Below are 18,622 nucleotides of genomic sequence, written 5' to 3' on the forward strand. Positions count from 1 at the left end.
TTAGGTATTTTCAAGATAGGGTCTCATGAACTATTTGTCCAGGCTGGATTCAAATGGTGATCTTCCTGATCTTTTCCTCCTGAGTAGCTGGGATTACAGGCATGAGCCACTGGCACCTGGCCTGTACTAAGGCTTTTTTACAGTGGTGGGGAAGAATGACGGTGTTTCCCTAGCTAGCCATCAGAAGAATCTAGTTTGAAATCTGCTCAGCCACTCAGCACTGAGATGCTGAGCACAATCCAACTCAGTCAGGGATTCTGCTCATTGCCGTGGCACTTGATCATGACTTTTAACCCCTAACCCTTTTTGAATGTTTCAAAGGCCTCCAGTGCTTTCTCCACAAGAAATCTCCACAAGAAATGGTGGCTAAGGGCTTTACATTCATAGCCTCAGATGCAAGTGATGAAATTCCCATCAGCCCCACGTGGCAGTATGGAAATGTTTTGGTATCTACCTCTCCCATGGCTGCGTGCACTAGGGGTACAGAGGTCATCTCCAAGCCCATCGCCACAAGCACCAGAGAGGCTGGCAGAGATGCTGTCTGGACAGAGGACTCTTCCCCCATGATGACCTCAGGCTTGCACCCCAGCAGACCTTCCACTTTTCTGGCCTTTTCCTTAAGGTTCTCCTTGGAGATCTGAAGGATGAAGCTGGCCTCCGCTTCCTTGGCTTTGGACAACCAATGGGCCCACAGGTCAGTCACTACTACTAGAACTGCTCCCATTAACCCAGCTCCACACATGAGGACCTTGTCCCCACAGGGACTCCACCTCACCAGCAAGCATAGATCCATAGACAGCAGCTCAGTCAGGACCCCTTCCTCAAAGGTGACACTGTTAGGATGTCCTAGTGTTGGTGCCGGTGGGGGGCACCATGTCATGGGAAGGGGGTGGCACAGAAGAAAAAGGACGGAATCAGATTATATGAGGCAATCTTGCAGAATTCATGGGTTTCTCAGGGAGCACCAGGCAGGATGGCAATGCCGTCAGCTGGTTTTAGGTGCTTCCCCAGAGATCCCAAATTTCCAAGTGTTCCTGAGGCTTCATGTCCCAGAACCACTGGCTTTTTCACAGCACAATTCCTAGTTTTGACCATGCTGCCAGTAATGGACACCTGAGCCACAGGTCACAATAGAATGCATCTTCAAAGGATGAGGCCCTGAGTTCAAACCCCAATACTGCCAAAAAAAAGAAGAAGAAGAAGGAGAAAAAAAAAACTTATGCAGAATGCATCTTCAGCAGCACCTCATTTGGGCCTGGTTTAGGAATTAGATAGTTGTCCGGGAGAACGTCTCCTGTCTCCTGTCTGCATACCACCAAGGAGGCTCTCAGCCTTGTCATTCTCATTCTCTCTCTCTTTCTCTCTTTCTGTCTCTCTCCCCTTCCCTTCCTCCCTTCCCCCCACCCCCAGGGTGAATGGTGTCCATTCTGCTGGACAGGTGGTGGTTCTAAGAGTACTGTCCTGGCTTTTTTTTTTTTTTTAATGATGATGCTGGGGATTGAACCCATGGCCTCACATATGTTAAACAAGGACTCTACCTCTAAGCTACATCCCCAGCCCAATCATACCTTTCATATCTTATTCCTAGGTAAAGTTACAGCCTAAATTACATTTTTTGACAGTACTGGGATTTGAACCCAGGGCCTTGTGCTTGCTAGGCAGGTACACTATGGCTTTGAGCCATGCCTTCAGCAGATAAGCTAAATTACTTGGTCACATACAATTTCTTGAAGAAACAGGTTCTTGTTTAGTCTCTTGGTTTATTATGTCAACATGAGACAGTTTAAAATCAAGGGACATTTTGAAAATATTTTGTGACTTTTACTAAAGTATAGGTTGATTATCTCTTGTCCAAAATGCTTAGGACCAGAAATGTTTTGTACTTCCATTTTTTCAGATTTTGGAATATTTGCATACATAAAGAAATCTCTTGTAGAGAAGACCCAAGTCTAAACACAGAATTCATTTAAGTTTCATATAAACCTTATGCATATAGCCTGCAGGGAATTTTATGCAATATGTTTTATGTGGCTGCTTGTCTGCACAATCAGAAAGTCTCAGATTGTGCATTCTCACGTTAGGAAAGTTCAACCTGTAAAACTGTCTATATTGTTAGAAAAAGTCATACAGGCTGAGCTCCAGTAGCTGGCACCTATAATCCTAGTTACGCAGGAAGCAGAGGTCAGGAGGATCGAGGTTCAAAGCCAGCCCAAGACAAATAGTTCTCAAGACCCTATCTCAAAAATATTCAACATAAAAAAAGGGCTGGTAGAGTGGCTCAAGTGGTAGAGCACCTGCCTAGCAAGCGTGAGGCCCTGAGTTCAAATTCCAATACTGCCAAAAATAAATAAATAATTAGAATAGAATGAGGAAACCCATTAAAAATTGGTTAAAAGGGGGAGAGAGAGAAAAAGACCAATAGAGGGGGTGAATTAGATCAAAGTATATTATATGTGTGCATGGAAATACCTCAGTGAAACTCCTTTGTACAATTATATACACTAATAAAAAGAAAAGTTGGGTTTGTGAAGTGGCTCAAGTGGTAAAGTGCCTGTCTAGCAAGTATGAAGCCTGAGTTCAAATTCTGGTACTGAAAAACAAAGTCACCCTAGGATGTTCTGGTTTGATTTAAGCCATCCATCCATCCTTCCCTTCTTTCCTAATCCTTTAGTGGTGGTAGACACTGAAAGTGCAGTGGTGATGTATGAATGTCCAGATGGCTATGAGTGAAGTGACGAAATGATCATTCTCTCATCTTTTATTTATGTTTTCTATTGGGGTGTAAAAAATACATCATATTTTATTTCTCCTCAACCCTTAAATAAAAATAACACTCGAAGCCAGGCACTGGTGGCTCACTCTTGTAATCCCAGCTACTTAGGAGGCTGAGATTGAGAGGATTGCAATTTGAGGCCAACCAGGACAAATAGTTGGTGAGAACCCATCTCCAGAATAACCAGAGCCAAATGGACTGCTGGTGTGGCTCAAGCAGTAGAGCACCTGCTTTGCAAGCACAGACACACACAAATGACACTCAACAAATATTCACTGAATAAATGACTGAACCCTCACCCTCTCACTCACACCTAAAAATCCTCTCCAGCTACTCCAGGTTTTCCTACCATTCCTTATTTTGCAGTCTTTGGTGCTTTCATGGAAAAAAATTTTTTCTTCAGTTTTTATCTATTGGTTCTGCCACATGTAATTAATTTTTGCTGTCTTCAACTGTTTGCTTGTGGCTTCATATTTCTTTTTCCCCTGTGGGTTGCTTCTCTGCCCTAACAAGAGTACATTGTGTCTCCTTCCTCATATTTCCCCCACTTCATGAACTGACAACACTCACATTCTGAGGTGCTCTGAACTCAGACAAACAAGTTGGCTTCCCTTCTGGCTCCTCTGTGAAGAGCACCAACTCCCAGCCTTATCTGTCCTCAGTCATATTCATAAACTTAGTGTTCACTGTTTCTTGGACATATGTTGTTCCTGAAGCCAAACAAAAGATGGAGAAGTGGCCCAAGCCCTTGCTTTGGAAGATATTCTGAAGCAGGCTGTGAGACCTGTCCTTGAACCCCAGCCCAGAAGACAGGCACAAAGCACTCTTTGTGAGCTGCTCATTGTGCACGGCTTTCTGGCTTCTGAACAAGCTCAATTCTGCAGAGCATCAGGCTTTGCATAAAAATCAGGAGCCCCCCACACTGAGCGTCAGCAACAAGACCCCCCCTCATCAGCATGCAACAGGCAGCTGTGGAGAAAATGTCGAGAGGGCAAACCTCCACAGGAACCGAGCTCAGAGACAAGCTGAACCTCTCAGCACAGCTCCGTGCATCTGGAAGAATGCAGAATATCTGTTTATCTGGAAGGGGGGAGGAAAAAGTGATTAATTTTCTGTAAGTAATGAAATTATGTGTTTACTTTAGTAAAAGTAATCTCAAAAGCATTGGACCCAGAGAGATTGCCTGTTAACGATGTCTTGTGGAAAGTAAAATTTCCCCAAATCTTCACCTTTATTCAAATTGTCATAGACTTTATAGTAATCACACCCCCCACTTCTTTCCCTCTAAGAACTGGTTAACCCATTTCTCTTTCCTGGTTGCTGAAGGACTTTGTTTGCCTCCTCAATGACTCCAGGTGGTATAATAAGCCAAGGAATTCCGATGACAGTGAATGCAGGTTGTCTGGCAGCTTCTAGAAGCCAGGATTGTCCCTTGGGAAAAGATACCATCAGAGCTGGTATTTTGCTCAGTCCCCTAACTGAGCAAGCAGCAGGGACAGGATCTTGTTGTCCTCCTACATCAGGACACAGGTCCCCCTTTTTATTAGAGTAACTACTGATTGACAATCATCCTGGGAAAATAGAGGATATAAAAAGTAAAAAGCTTCATCCATCCATTTATTCATTGTTTGATTCTTTTATTCAGCATTTATTCACTGAAAGCCCATTGGGTAAGGATATGATTCTGAGCAAAACAAACTCTGCCTTAGTGACCTTTGTTCTGGTGGGGAGACAGCCAGTGAACAATTGAATATAACTGTGGAATGAACTGTGTTCTCCCCAAATTCATACCTAAAGCCCTAATTCACAGTGGGTCCTTTAAAGAGGTAATTAAGATTAAGCAAGATTTTAAGGGTAGCTTAATCCCTCATGATGGGATTAACACCCTTATGAGACGAGACCACAGATCATGGCTTCCTGTTTCTCTTCCATGTGAGGTCACAGTAAGAAGACATTGTCGAAAAGCCAGAAAGGCATCATCAGAAACCAACCCTGACAACACCTTGCTCTTGGACTTCTGGCCTTCCGACCATAAGAAAATAAATGTCTGTTGCTTAAGGCACCAATCTGTAGTACTGTGTTACAGCAGCCTGAGCACACTAATAAAATCGCATATCAGCTGGGCTCCAGCAGCTCACGCCTATTATTCTAGCTACTCAGGAGGTTAGAGGTTCAAAGCTAGCCCTGGGCAAATAGCTCAGGAGACCCTATCTTGAAATAAATAAATAAATAAACACAATAAAACAGGGCTGGTGGAGTGGCTCAAGGGCTGAAGTGGTAAGAGTGCCTGCCTAGCAAGCATGAGGCCCTGAGTTCAAACTCCAGTGCCACCAAAAAAAAAAAAAAAGAATAGGAGAGAATAACAATGAACAAAATAAAGTCAGGCAGAGAGATGCCCAGTGATGGGCTGGAGAGTTGTACTGAATAGGGCACTTCTCCATGCAGCCCTTTCTATCACTTCTCTGCAAATAAAATTCCTTGATCTTTGCTTGAATTCCTGCCTTTGATTTCTAAGTGTGGAACTAGAACCCTTACCACCAGAGAAGTCCAGAGCTTGACCACAAAGGGATCCTCTTCTTCATCTGAAGTCGGAATAGTTTGCTCCAAACTGGAGGGGAGTACCTCTGAAGTGGCCATGATTGTCCAGCACTCTGGTGGAGTCTGCCCTCCAGGAGAGCCCCCCACCATGGCTCAGCTACAGTGGAACTCTCAGGCTGACTTTCTCTCTCTCTCTCTCTCTCTCTCATTGAGGAGAGCTTCTCCCTTGGGAATATGGGGAAAAAGCTCTGAGCCCACTACAGCTGTTAGGCAGGCAACCTGAGATTGGAGGCTGGCCAAGGGCTTATACTGGACTGCCAATGCTATGAGCTGAAACCTCAGAGCACCAAGCTTTTCTCTCAACTTTCAGTTTCCTCCCTTTTTCTTTACCAAGTAGATCAGAATAAGTGGCTGTCCCTTCTGCCCTAGGCAACAGTGGGTCTCCCTCTTTCACTGGATTTATATTGAGACTACCCCAGTCCCAACCCAGGAACTCATTGCCAGATTATGCCCCCAGGAGGATCCCTGTCTCTTTTGTAATCCCTTCTTGGACTGGACTCACTTTCTCAAAGCTTTGCCTGATCTCCACTTTGCGATATACATCAGACATTTGACTGAATATCCCCTGGCACCAAGACCCCAAGCTAGGAATAGTGCATTTTCTGGGTTCCCTCATGAGGCTGTTCCCACAGTGCTCTTCTCCTCCTTCCTTCATTATCAACATGAGACCCATACCCTCCCTTCTGAGGCTAAAGTTTATCAGAGATAGCTTTTTTGTGGAGACATTGGGCTGCTACAACACAGCCCCAGCCTCACTAGAGCCCTCCCCTCTTCCATGCTGGCCTTTTTGATCAATATGGACCCTTTCTGTAGGCAAATATAGGCCCCAAAGTGACCAGGCAGAGAGGAGTGATCTGGCCAAGAGATTCTTTATTGCTGGGTAGGAGAGGGAGAGAGCCGAGAGAGAGAGAGAGAGAGAGAGGCAGGAAGGGCAGGGGCTTAAATGCCCTTCAGTGAGATTTGGCATCATCCAATTGGTTAGGACCCTGTGGTTCATGTGATTGGAGGTTGGGAAGTAAGGAAGTCCAAGCTAGGTGGTATCGTGACCCTGGGAAACTGAAACCCAAGGGCCCTGGGAAACTGAAACCCTTATAAGGGTGCAGCAAGAAACAGAAACCCATCAACGCAATTATTGCCAACACTTTCTGTAAGAGAGTCCTTTTTGAGCTAAATGCCTTTGCCACCTGGCAGCGGATCCAGTACCTGGGTCACAGAACTAATAAAAAGAAAATTGATCAGGGTCACACTGATAGGATAGCTACAATCTGGATAGACCTGAGTGTCTTCCCCATGACCTTAGCCATAGGTGGCAGGGCAGGTGTGCACAGGCGAGAGAGTAAAACGAGAAAACTCCTCTTAGGGTGACCAATTTTCCTTGTTTCACTTTTAGTTGGGGAATCAACCTTCCAGGATCCCAGAAGGATTCCCCCTTGCCTGCTTACCAAAACATTGGAAAGATCTTGATCCAGAAAATCTTCAGTGGAAGCAATTCAAGTTTTCCTGCACCCAGACCTGGCCCCAGTATCCTCTGGGAGACCAGGAAAAGTGGTCAGAAGAGGGAGCATTAACTATAATATCATTCTTTAATTAGATATGTTCTGTAGAAAGGAGGGGAAGTAGACAAAAGTCCCATATTCCCATATTTTCTTTTTTTCTATGAGACCACCCAGAGTGGCTGAGTGAATGCAGGCTAAATACACAGACCATGGCAACACTTTGCAAAAAGCCCCCAAGCTTCCTTGAGGAACCAGAACCTGAAAAATTGTCTGATGCCTAAGGGTCCCCAATAGTGTCAAAAGGGGCTTACCCTGTGAGAGAAGTCAAATCTCCAGGGGAACCACAGGGGATATATCCCATCCTGAGGGAACTGGTTGATATTCCCACAGCTCCCCTCTAACCTCCATACTCAGAACATCTGGACTCCCTGGTGAGCTGGTCAGGCCCCACACTGCCACCAGAAACCAAGGCCTCTATCCTCTTCCTTCCAAGCAGAGCCCCAACCACTGGCCCCTCTGTCACCAACCCTTTCCATCCAATACCCCCTTACTCAGCCACCTTGTGCCTCCAACATTGTCCCACAGGACTCCACCCCCTCCAGTTAATTCCCAGAGGGGATAGGGCTCATGTTCCTTGTAGATTAAGTGAGCTTAAGGAAATAAAAAAGGATTTAGGAAGTTATACTGAAAACCTGGATCAGTATAGTCAGACATTCAGGGAAGTCAGCCAAAATTTTGAACTGAGCTGGAAAGATGTAATGATACTATTATCTCAGACCCTCACTACCTTGGAGAAACAGGAAGTACTAGATCAGGCAGTGGCAGCTGGGGACGATTATCACCTAGATAAATGTGGCCCTATAGGTCTATCTCAGACCAGACCCTTGGAGGAGGAGGGGGAAGGAGAACAGGGACACTGGATACCTAAAAGGGAATCCTGATTCCTAATTCCCACAGAGGATCAGGCAGCGCCTAGATCTGATCCTAATTGTGACCTTGAGAGTGACAAGGATAAATGGACCTGTAACCACTTTATCTGCTGCATTCTTGAGGGAAAGAAGGGCCAAAGTGAAAACCATTAATTACTCCCAAGTCATGGCTGTACAACAAGGACCCTTAGAAGCCCCAGTAGCCTTCCTACAGAGATTTAAAGATGTCCTACAAAAACATACCAACATTGTACCAGAGTCACAGGAGGAGGAAATCATCCTAAAGGATAAATGCCTCACACAATCAGCCCCCAAAATTCGTAGAAAGCTTCAAAAACTGGTGGCTGAAGGGAGCAGAGATCTTGACCAATTGGTTCATGCAGCTACATCTGAATACTACAATAGGGACTTAGAAAAAGAAAAAAAGGACCTGGAAAAGGAAAAGAGGAAGGATAGATGGCAGGAGGCCCTGAACACAGTGCTCTGAGAGGTTCCCTCAGGGTCCAGTCCAAATCCATGGATATGTTTTCAATGTGGACAGGAGGGCTATTTTAAGAGCGAGTACCCCAAGATGATGCCTCCTCTGGGACCCTGCCTCATCTGCCAGGGAAATTGTTGGAAGGTACATGGTCCCTGGTTCCCAAGGGGACCAAGGCCAGAGCTTCACACCCAATGACAGGTTCTGGCGCCTCCCATTCAGGCTCCTGTGACCACCATAAGACCAGAGGAGCCATAGGTGGTACTTACCATCGAAAAGCACAAGGTCAGCCTCCTTATGGATACTGGAGCCAGTATCTCGCCTATTCCTTTCTCTGGCAGACCCAGGTCCTCCAAGAAAATTACTGTTTGGGGCATATCAGGCCAGCCTCTTGAGCATTATTTCACTCAGCCTCTAGCCTGCTCCTGGGGAAATTTCCACTTCTGTCACTCCTTTCTAATTGTCCTGGAAACCACTACTCCTCTGCTAGGGTGAGACCTAGCTAATTGGGGGTCCAGCTCCTTTTACCTCCAGAGGAGTACTTTTGCTTGTCCCTGATAGAGAAACAGGCAGACCCCATGGTGTGGAAGATGGACATATGGTAAGACGGGCACAGATGGCTGTTCTAGTCCTGATTAATCTCAAGAACCCCTTTCAGTTTCCACATCAAAAATGATCTCTTAAGACTGGAAGTTAAGGAGGGGCTAATTTCCATAATAAAACGCTTAGAGACAGGGACTGCTAATAGAATGCTCCAGCCCATATAATACTCCTACTCTCTGGGTCAGGTAGGAACCTAACAAATGGAGGCTAGTCCAAGATCTCCACCTGATCAATGAAGCAGTAGTGACTCTCCACCTTGTAGTTCCAAATCCTTATATGCTTCTAGCCCAAATACCCCCACGTACTGCTTACTACTCTGTCCTGGACTTAAAGGATACCTTCTTTTGCATTCCCTTGTGCTTGAAAGTAAACCTGTCTTTGCCTTTCAGGACTCCATACAAAAGGCTGGACAGGTCACCTGGACTGTCTTCCCCCAGGAAATCAGAGACAGCCTCCATCTCTTTGGGTTTACTCTAACTCAAGGCTTAGCAGAGTGGCAATATCCACAAGCTACTCTGCTGCAATGTGTAAATGACTTTTTCCTCTGTGGACTAGTCAAGTCTGTCATTTCATGAGCTACTGAATCCTTACTAAACTTCTTAGCAGATAGAAGTTATAAAATCTATTTTTAAAAAAAAGCCCAATTGTGACAGTCTAGAGTTACATATTTAAGTCTTATCTTGGAGAAGGAGATGAGGGCTATAGGAGAAGATAGAAATCACTGATCCTGATGTTTCCTCTATTTCCTCTACCTGAGACTCTAAAACAATTGAGGGCCTTTTGGGCAGTGATAGGATACTGTAGAATTTGGATCCCAGGATATGCAGACCTAGCCAGGCCCTTATATCAGATCCTTAAGGAAGTGCAGCCTTTTATTGAATGGGATGACAAGTTGGAAGGTGTATTCCACCAGTTAAAAAAAGGCCCTTATGACAGCTCCAGTCCTGGGTCTCCTGGTATAGGACAAGTTTCAATTATATGTTTGTAAGAAGAGACGACTGGCGTTGGGAGTGGTGACTCAGCTCCAGGGCATCACTCCCCAGCCAGTGGGCTACTTAAGTAAAAAATTAGATCAGGTAGCTAAAGGATGGCCAGGATGTCTTCAAGCAGTCACTGCAGTTAGTCTTCTAGTGCCTAAAGCTCAACCAGCCCCTGAGAGTTTACACCCACATGACCTAGGAGGAATTTCAAACTCAAAAAAGGACTTTGTCTGTCTGACAGCAGTCTGCTTAAATACCAAGCCCAGCTTCTGGGAGGGATGGAAATAATTTCAAGGACCTGTCAGAGCTTAAACCCTGCATCTCTTCTACAGAAACGGTGGGAGGAGGATCCTGAGCACTCGTGTAAGGAGGTGCTTATGGAAAATCATGCTGATTTTCCATCAACCCTTATAAGACCCAGATCTAGAAGTATATACTGACAGCAGTTCCTTTGTCAAGAATGTTGTCAGAAATGCAGTGTTTGCAGTTGTGACAGAATTTGACACCCTCCAATCAGGTCACCTTCCTCCTAATACAAGTGCGCTAACAGAAGCCCTAAAACTGTCAAAAGAGCAGAGTGTAAATATCTATACAGATTCTAAGTATGCCTTCCTGATCCTGCATGCTCATGCAGCCATCTAGAAGGAAAGGGGAATACTAACCACAAAGGGATCTCTCATTAAACATGCTCATGACATTTTAGCCTTCCTAGATGCTGTTCTGTTGTCTAAAAAGGTCTTGGTGATTCATTGTAGAAGTCACCAAAGAGGGGAAGATAAGCGAGCAAAGGGAAACAAAGCTGCTGACAAGGCAGCTAAATGGACAGTCATGCAGGAATATACAGCTGGCCCTCTTCTCTGGGAAGGGACTCTCCTCCCCCTAGAGAGACTACAGTATCGGTCAGAGGAAAGTAAACAAAACTCAGACCAAGGATACCAGTTGGATCACCAGGTCTTCTGGGTGTCCCCTGAAGGAAAGCTATGGCTCACTGAGGCACTCCAATGGAAAATTCTTAAGACCTTCCATCAACTGTACCATTTGGGCTTAGACAATAGTTTTGGCCAACAAGATGTTTGGGGGGACAAAATTAAGGGACATCACCCAACAAGTTGTACAGGAATTTGAGACATGCCAGAGAAATAATCCTAATAATAAAAGACTCCAGGTGTCAGGGTCATAGAGACAGGGGTCCTATCTCTGGGAGGACTGGCAATTAGACTTTACCCATGTGCCAGGGGGACCTAAATCAAAACTACTGTTAGTATTGGTGGACATGTTCACTGGGTGGGTGAAGGCCTTTCCTTGCAGTACAGAACATGCTAGGGAGGTTGTCTGAGTTCTAATCACAGAAATAATCCCTTGCTTCAGTGTCCCCAGAAGCCTTCAAAGTGATAACAGGCCTGCATTTAAGACAGAAGTAACTCAGGGACTCTCTAGGGCACTAGGCATAAAATACCATCTCCACTATGCCTGGCATCCCCAATTGTCTAGAAAAGCAGAAAAAGCAAATGGACTTTTTAAAAGACACCTGGCTAAATTGGCCCAAGAAACCCCTTCCCCCTGGACCAAGCTCCTCCCTATTGCTCTCATAAGGCTCAGAAATAAGCAAGGACTGACTCCCTTTGAAACTCTGTACAGCAGGCCCTTCCTAACCAATGACCTCCTTCTTGACCAAGAGACAGCTCAGTTAATCTCTCATGTCACTCAACTTGCTAAATTCCGACAAACACTCTCACAGATCAAACAACCCATCCCCAGGGAGGATATAAAGGGACCCCCTCTCTTTTGCTTTGGTGATCTATTCCTAATAAAGACTCCAAATTCAACCAGGGACTTAAACACCCTCCTTGGGAGGGGTCACATCCTGTCATTCTGTCTATCCCCATGGCAGAGCAAGTGGCTGGCCTGGACTCATCATCAGAGTCAAGGGCTGGAATTCCCCTGTGACCAGCTCATCTCCATCTCTGGACCCAGAATCAGAGCCTGCCTCCCTCTCGTGCAAACCTTTGGATGGATTAAAACTGCTATTCAAAAAGAAAACACCAACAGATACAGATAAGTCACCTCTTCGAGCCCTTTTGATCCAAACCTCCAATACCTCCTAACCAGTCTATTCATTCTGTTCGTAATTACTTTGGGAATGGGACTAGCTGCTACAGCTTCTTCTAATTGGATTAAAACCCAAAAGACAGCATTAGCATGTTCCTTTTATTTGCTAGCTATATTGCTGTGGAACTTGGTCCTCTGGGTACACTAGTACCCCATATGGGAAGAGCTACAGCCCTTCATGGGAGGCCAATGGGTTTTTAAACCTCTCTTGAGCATTTGCCCTCCCCAAATCCCCACTACAGGACTCCTGGGTTTGCTATGAGAGACCAACACCACTCACCTGCCTGCATGGGTCTTATTAAATTTTATTCATGGTCCATTCCCTTCTTTAATATTCAGGCCACATCCAAAAAACACATGAAACAATGCTCACCATCTCTAGCAATAAAGGAAATGCAAATTAAAACCACACTAAGATTCCACCTCACCCCTGTTAGAATAGCCAACACCACCAACAACAGGTGTTGGTGAGGATGCGGGGAAAAAGGAACCCTCTTACACTGTTGCTGGGAATGTAAACTAGTACAACCACTCTGGAAAAAAATTTGGAGGCTACTTAAAAAGCTAAATATTGATCTACCATTTAATCCAGCAATACCACTCTTGGGGATATACCCAAAAGACTGTGACACAGGTTACTCCAGAGGCACCTGCACATCCATGTTTATTGCAGCACTATTCACAGTAGCCAAGTTATGGAAACAGCCAAGATGCCCCACCACTGACAAATGGATTAAGAAAATGTGGTATCTATACACAATGGAATTTTATGCAGCCATGAAGAAGAACGAAATGTTATCATCCACTGGTAAATGGATGGAATTGGAGAACATCATTCTGAGTGAGGTTAGCCTGGCCCAAAAGACCAAAAATCATATGCTCTCCCTCATAGGTGGACATTAGATCAAGGGCAAACACAACAAGGGGATTGGACTTTGAGCACAAGATAAAAGCGAGAGCACACAAGGGAGATAAGAGGATAGGTAAGACACCTAAAAAATTAGCTAGCATTTGTTGCCCTTAACACAGAGAAACTAAAGCAGATACCTTAAAAGCAACTGAGGCCAACAGGAGAAGGGAACCAGGAACTAGAGAAAAGGTTAGATCAAAAAGAATTAACCTAGAAGGTAACACACATGCACAGGAAATTAATGTGAGTCAACTCCCTGTATAGCTATCCTTATCTCAACTAGCAAAAACCCTTGTTCCTTCCTATTATTGCTTATACTCTCTCTTCAACAAAATTAGAGATAAGAGCAAAATAGTTTCTGCTGGGTATCGAGGGAGTGGGGGAGAGGGAGGGGGCGGAGTAGGTGGTAAGGGAGGGGGTGGGGGCAGGGGGGAGAAATGACCCAAGCATTGTATGCACATATGAATAAAATATGTATATATTCAGGCCACATAAATTCTCCTATGCCATGGTTCTTCTTACAGGTTCCCATGGAAGAACCAACAATTTATGTCTCACTGTTGGCTTGGGTTCATTTCTCAGAAAAAAAATTGGATGTTTAATGTCTCTGTCCCAGACAGCTATACACCAGTTTGTCATTCATCACATAAATTATCAATAAAGGGCCTAGGGCCTATTCTCCAAAGAAAGGACATATTTCACTTCACCACCCTTAAAAGGGACTATCGTCTGGCAACCAGCTGGTGCTGTATGAATAACCCTAAGGACCCTACTTTTATGAGTCCAATGTGCTTGGGGCTAGTGCTTGTAATGGGAGCCTCGTCTACAATCTGACCAAGTCCTCAAACCTCACTAGTAAAAATTCTTATTGCATACTTGCTACTGGCCATCACAAATGTATCTTATCAAAAAATACAAAGGTGTTAAAAAAAAAACTGTATAACTCTACCTTGCCACCCCCTGTACCTCCATCTTTCACCAACAGCCTTAATGTCTCCATCTACTTGTTTCCAGGAGATACCTCTCAGGCCCAGGCTAACAACACCCAAGGGATTTTATGCCTTGAGGAAGGATATCTTTTTGTGGGAAAATCACAAAAAAAGGACTTGGTATGGGGACTGCCATGTCTACACCCAAATCATACTCCAGGATATTGGGCAATTGCCCAACTTATACCAATCTTGAGCATATCTCTTTTTGGAATAATACCATAATATAACAGACTGAATTTTCCCCAACAGTTAGGAATGACTTCCCACAGGGATAAGAGAGGGGGTACGCTAATGGTTTTAAAGATAATGGCATCAATTGCAGCCCTAGCTGGAATAAGCTATGGGGTGATTGCCACCCATGTAACTGCAAAAAACCTGACCAAAGTAGAGGGTACCTCAGACCAGGTTAGCCTTTCCATTAAGGACATGAAAAGATATTTGTCATCCTTTGCCCGTATGGTCATGGACCACCACCTAGCCCTAGCTTTTCTTTTGGCTAAATAAGGAGGGGTATGTACCATCACCAATACTTCCTGTTGCACATATACAAACACTTCAGACATTGTAGAGGAATGTGCAGACTATATTCTCCTACAGGCTAAGTGGCTCTGGAAACAGTCCCTTGAAGCTCAGGTATCCACACAGGTATGGGATCAAATAAAATCCTGGCTCCCCTCTAGACATGGTTTCTACCCTTCCTGGGTCCTATAGTTGCCATTATTTTCTTACCTGTGTTTGGGCCTTGCATTCTAAACTTACTAGTCAAGTATGTTTCATCTCGTCTAGAATCCATCAAACTACAGATGCTGATGGAAATGAAGACAACCTATTATCGTGGTCCCCTGGATTACCCGTCTCGAGGTCAGCCCTGATGCCTTGGGCCCCTTTGTCTCCCCCTTTCAGCAGGAAGCAGTCACTGAATAGACTTCATAGTCCCTGTTCCTAACGGTAGTTAGGGTGATTACTGAGATGGGGGAACTTGAAGGGCAGACTGCAGGAGGTCCATGTGTTCCCCAAAGATGGCAACTAGGCAGGGGAAGAAACACCCCATCTCCTTCCCAAAAGACACCTGTTCACATCAAAATCTTCACACCAAAGCATACCTCTCCCACTGGCAATAAAAATACAATAAAACTTGACATCCAACCCACCTCAGGGAACTACCAGATTCCAGGTTCTGGCATATGCCTCTCCATGTGGCCATTTCTATAGCTTCTCTGCAAATAAAATTCCTTTGATCTTTGCTTGAGTTCCTGCCTTTGATTTCTATCTAAGAACAGAACAAGGACCTCACCACCAAGAATTCCAGTGCATCACCAATACTGCCAAAAAAAAAAAAAGGAACATATGAGAAACAGCCAAAAAGCCAATGCAGGTGGGGCACAGTGGACAGGGTGGGCATGAAAGTGAGGCAGGCTAAAAATAGGGAAAGATGACAAGGCACTCTTTAGACTTCATGCACTCTATGTTCCTTATCTCAGCTCAGTTGCTATCCTTTGCAGACAAAAAGCCTTCAGGGTGATTCTATCCTCCATTATCTTTCAGATAAAAAAATGTGGATATTGACCACACCACATGCATAAGCCTCAAAGCCCTTAGGGGGAATCTGGTGACCCTGTGACTGCTCCAGTGTGGAAGTTAGCATCAGTGAAGAGAGACATTGCTAGAGCAAGGTGCTATCTTGTGAGGGAGCCTGTTGAGACTGAGGTAACTTCAGACTTCAAAACAAGGAACAGTTATGGGTCAGGGAGTCTTGGAACAGTGTCTGAGTGGGAGACAGCTATGAAAAGTGGAGATGGTTTGACATAGACCCAATGAGAAGTTTAAGCAGCAGAGAGCTTGAGCAATGAAGGGCCAGGTAACTGGAGGCCTTGCTCTGCCTGGTGAGAAGCAAGTCCCATTGGCCGAGGGTCACAGTGGAAACAGCACTGAGACTGTGGCTGATGTACTTGGCTTCCAGATCTGCCCCATGGCTATGTGTGTTGGCTTTCACCTGGGTCTGAGGGCAACAAGTCAGGCTCTCTTGATTTCCATAGCCTCCTCCCACCCCACAGAAGTGAACTGCTGGGTGAGGTCTGAAAGACTGAGACCAGCAGTAGGCAGAGTGCCTTGGTCCCTCAGTTTTCCCCAGTACAGATCTCAGTGCTCCATTTGCTCTCCTCAACACATTCAGGGGATACCCCTAGGTTTGGTTTCTTGTTTCTTCAGGTGACAAAAATGGAGGAGTCAGGGGTTGTGGAGCAAGTGGTTCTGCCTGGTGCACAGGCTATAAAGCTCCCTACAGCCTGCAGTGATTCCCAATATACAAGGAAGGGAAGCTCCTATAGTGAAAGTGGCCCAGAAACAGACATCCCACCCTTCTACAAAAGACTTCAGCTAGCTTTCCTCCATTAGAACAGTGCTGGAGATCAGGCCTGGAGCCCTCAGGACATGGGCAAGTTCTTGACTACTGGGCCATACCACCAGTGCAGTGGTGAGAAACAGAACAAACTATTACACTGTCCTGCCTGACATTGAGACTATTTCAACTGAAAGGTCATAGGTGATTAGAACTTCCACCAATGATTTGGCCTCTGATGTGCAAATCTCAAGGCAGAAACACGAGAAATATGGGGGAGGGGGGAAGGCAACATGACTCCTTCAACACTCAATAACTCCACAGAAACAAATCCTAATGATAGTGAAGTGGATGAAACCCCAAAGAATTAATTTTAAAAAATGATTACAAGAATGATCAATGAAATTAGAGGACATGAAAAAATGCCTGAATGAATTCCAAGAAAACTCAAAGAGTTGAATGAAATAAAGAAGACAAGACAGGACATGAAAGAGAAATTCAATGAAGTTATAGAAATTCTGAAAATAAAATCAAATTGAAATTCTGGAAATGAAAATCTCAATAAGTCAAATGAAAATTCAGTTGAACAGTTTTGAAAAGAAAGAAAAAATTCAGTTGATTCTCTCTCTCTCAGTCATTTTTTTTTTTTTTTGGCAGTACTGGGGTTTGAACTCAGGGCCTCAAGCTTGCTAGGCAGGCAGTCTTACCACTTGAGCCACTCTACTATCTTCTCATTTCTCTCTCTCTGTCTCTCTCTTTCTTTGAGAATTTTTGAGTTCTAATAATATGGTCAGTTTTCTTCTTTAGTTCTGGTAAAATGTAAAATTGAGTATAAACACCAAGTTTTTTTTTGAAATTATATTCATCTGTATTTTCTTTTATTCATTTATTCACATGTGCATATATTGTTTGGGTCATTTCTCCTCTCTGCCCACCGCCCCCAGCCCTGTTTCCCCTACCCCCCCTCACTTCCAGGCAGAACATATTCTGTTCTTATCTCTAATTTTGTTGAAGAGAAAACATAAGCCTAATAAGGAAGACAAAGCATTTTTGCTAGTTGACTTAAGGGTAGCTTTACAGAGAGATTCCTAGCATTGCTTCCATGTACAAATGTGTCATAACCCAAGTTGTTTCATCTCTAACTGATCTTTACACTGGTTCCTGATCCCCTTCTCATGTTGACCTCTGTCAATTTAGGGTTTCTGTATTACTTCCTCTGGAGTGGGGACATCAAACACTTTCATGTTTTGGATTTTCTATCTATCTGCATACCTCCCGTGTGTGCTCTCCCTTTAGCATGTGACCCAAGTCTAACAACCTTGCTATATTTGCCCTAGATCTAAAGTCTGCATATGAGGGAGAACATATGATTTTTGGTCTTCTGAGCCTGGCTAACCTCACTCAGAATGATGTTCTCTAGTTCCATCCATTTAGTTGCGAATGATAAAATTTCATTATTCTTCATGCCTGAGTAAAATTCCATTGTGTACAAGTACCACATTTTCTTGATCCATTCGTCAGTAGTGGGGCATCTTGGTTGTTTCCGTAACTTGGCTATTGTGAATAGCACTGCAATAAACATGGGTGTGCAGGTGCCTCTGGAGTAATCTGTGTTGCATCCAGGATTGCTGGATGATATGGCAGGTCTATGTTTAGATATTTTAGAAGCCTCCATATTGCTTTCCAGAGTGGTTATACGAGCTTGCATTCCCACCAGCAGTGTATGACGGTTCTTTTTTCCCCACATCCTCACCAACACCTATTGTTGGTGGTGTTTTTGATGATAGCTATTCTAACAGGGGTGAAGTGGAATCTGAGTGTGGTTTTGATTTGCATTTCCTTTATGGCTAGAGATGGTGAGCATTTTTTCATGTGTTTTTTGGCCATTTGAATTTCTTCTTTTGAGAAAGTTCTGTTTAGTTCACTTGCCCATTTCTTTAATGGTTCATTGATTTGGGGAGAGTTTAGTTTCTTAAGTTCCTTATATATTCTGGTTATCAGTCCTTTGTCTGATGTATAGCTGGCAAATATTTCTCCCACTCTGTGGGTGGTCTCTTCAGTTTAGAGACCATTTCTTTTGTTGTGCAGAAGCTTTTTAATTTTATGATGTCCCATTTGTCTATTCTTTCTCTTAGTTGCTGGGCTGCTGGGGTTCTATTGAGGAAGTCCTTCCCTATACCTATTAATTCCAGAGTTTCCTGCTCCTTCCTGTACTAACTTCAGAGTTTCAGGTCTGATATTAAGGTCTTTGATCCATTTTGAGTTGATACTAGTATAGGGTGATAGACATGGATCTAGTTTCAGTTTCTTGCAAACGGATAACCACTTTTCCCAACAACATTTGTTGAAGAGGCTGTCTTTTCTCCATTGTATATTTTTGGCACCTTTGTCAAAGATAAGGTGTGCATAGTTGTGT

The 18,622-nt window shown here is 44.2% G+C and overlaps 1 pseudogene; it reads right to left on the reverse strand.

The window, feature by feature from the left end:
• Positions 1–248: 248 nt before the first annotated feature.
• LOC109689639 (sorbitol dehydrogenase pseudogene) lies at positions 249–880 on the reverse strand (annotated as a pseudogene).
• Positions 881–18,622: the final 17,742 nt, after the last annotated feature.

This window comes from Castor canadensis, chromosome 12, assembly GCF_047511655.1.
Source record: "Castor canadensis chromosome 12, mCasCan1.hap1v2, whole genome shotgun sequence".
NCBI lineage: Eukaryota > Metazoa > Chordata > Mammalia > Rodentia > Castoridae > Castor > Castor canadensis.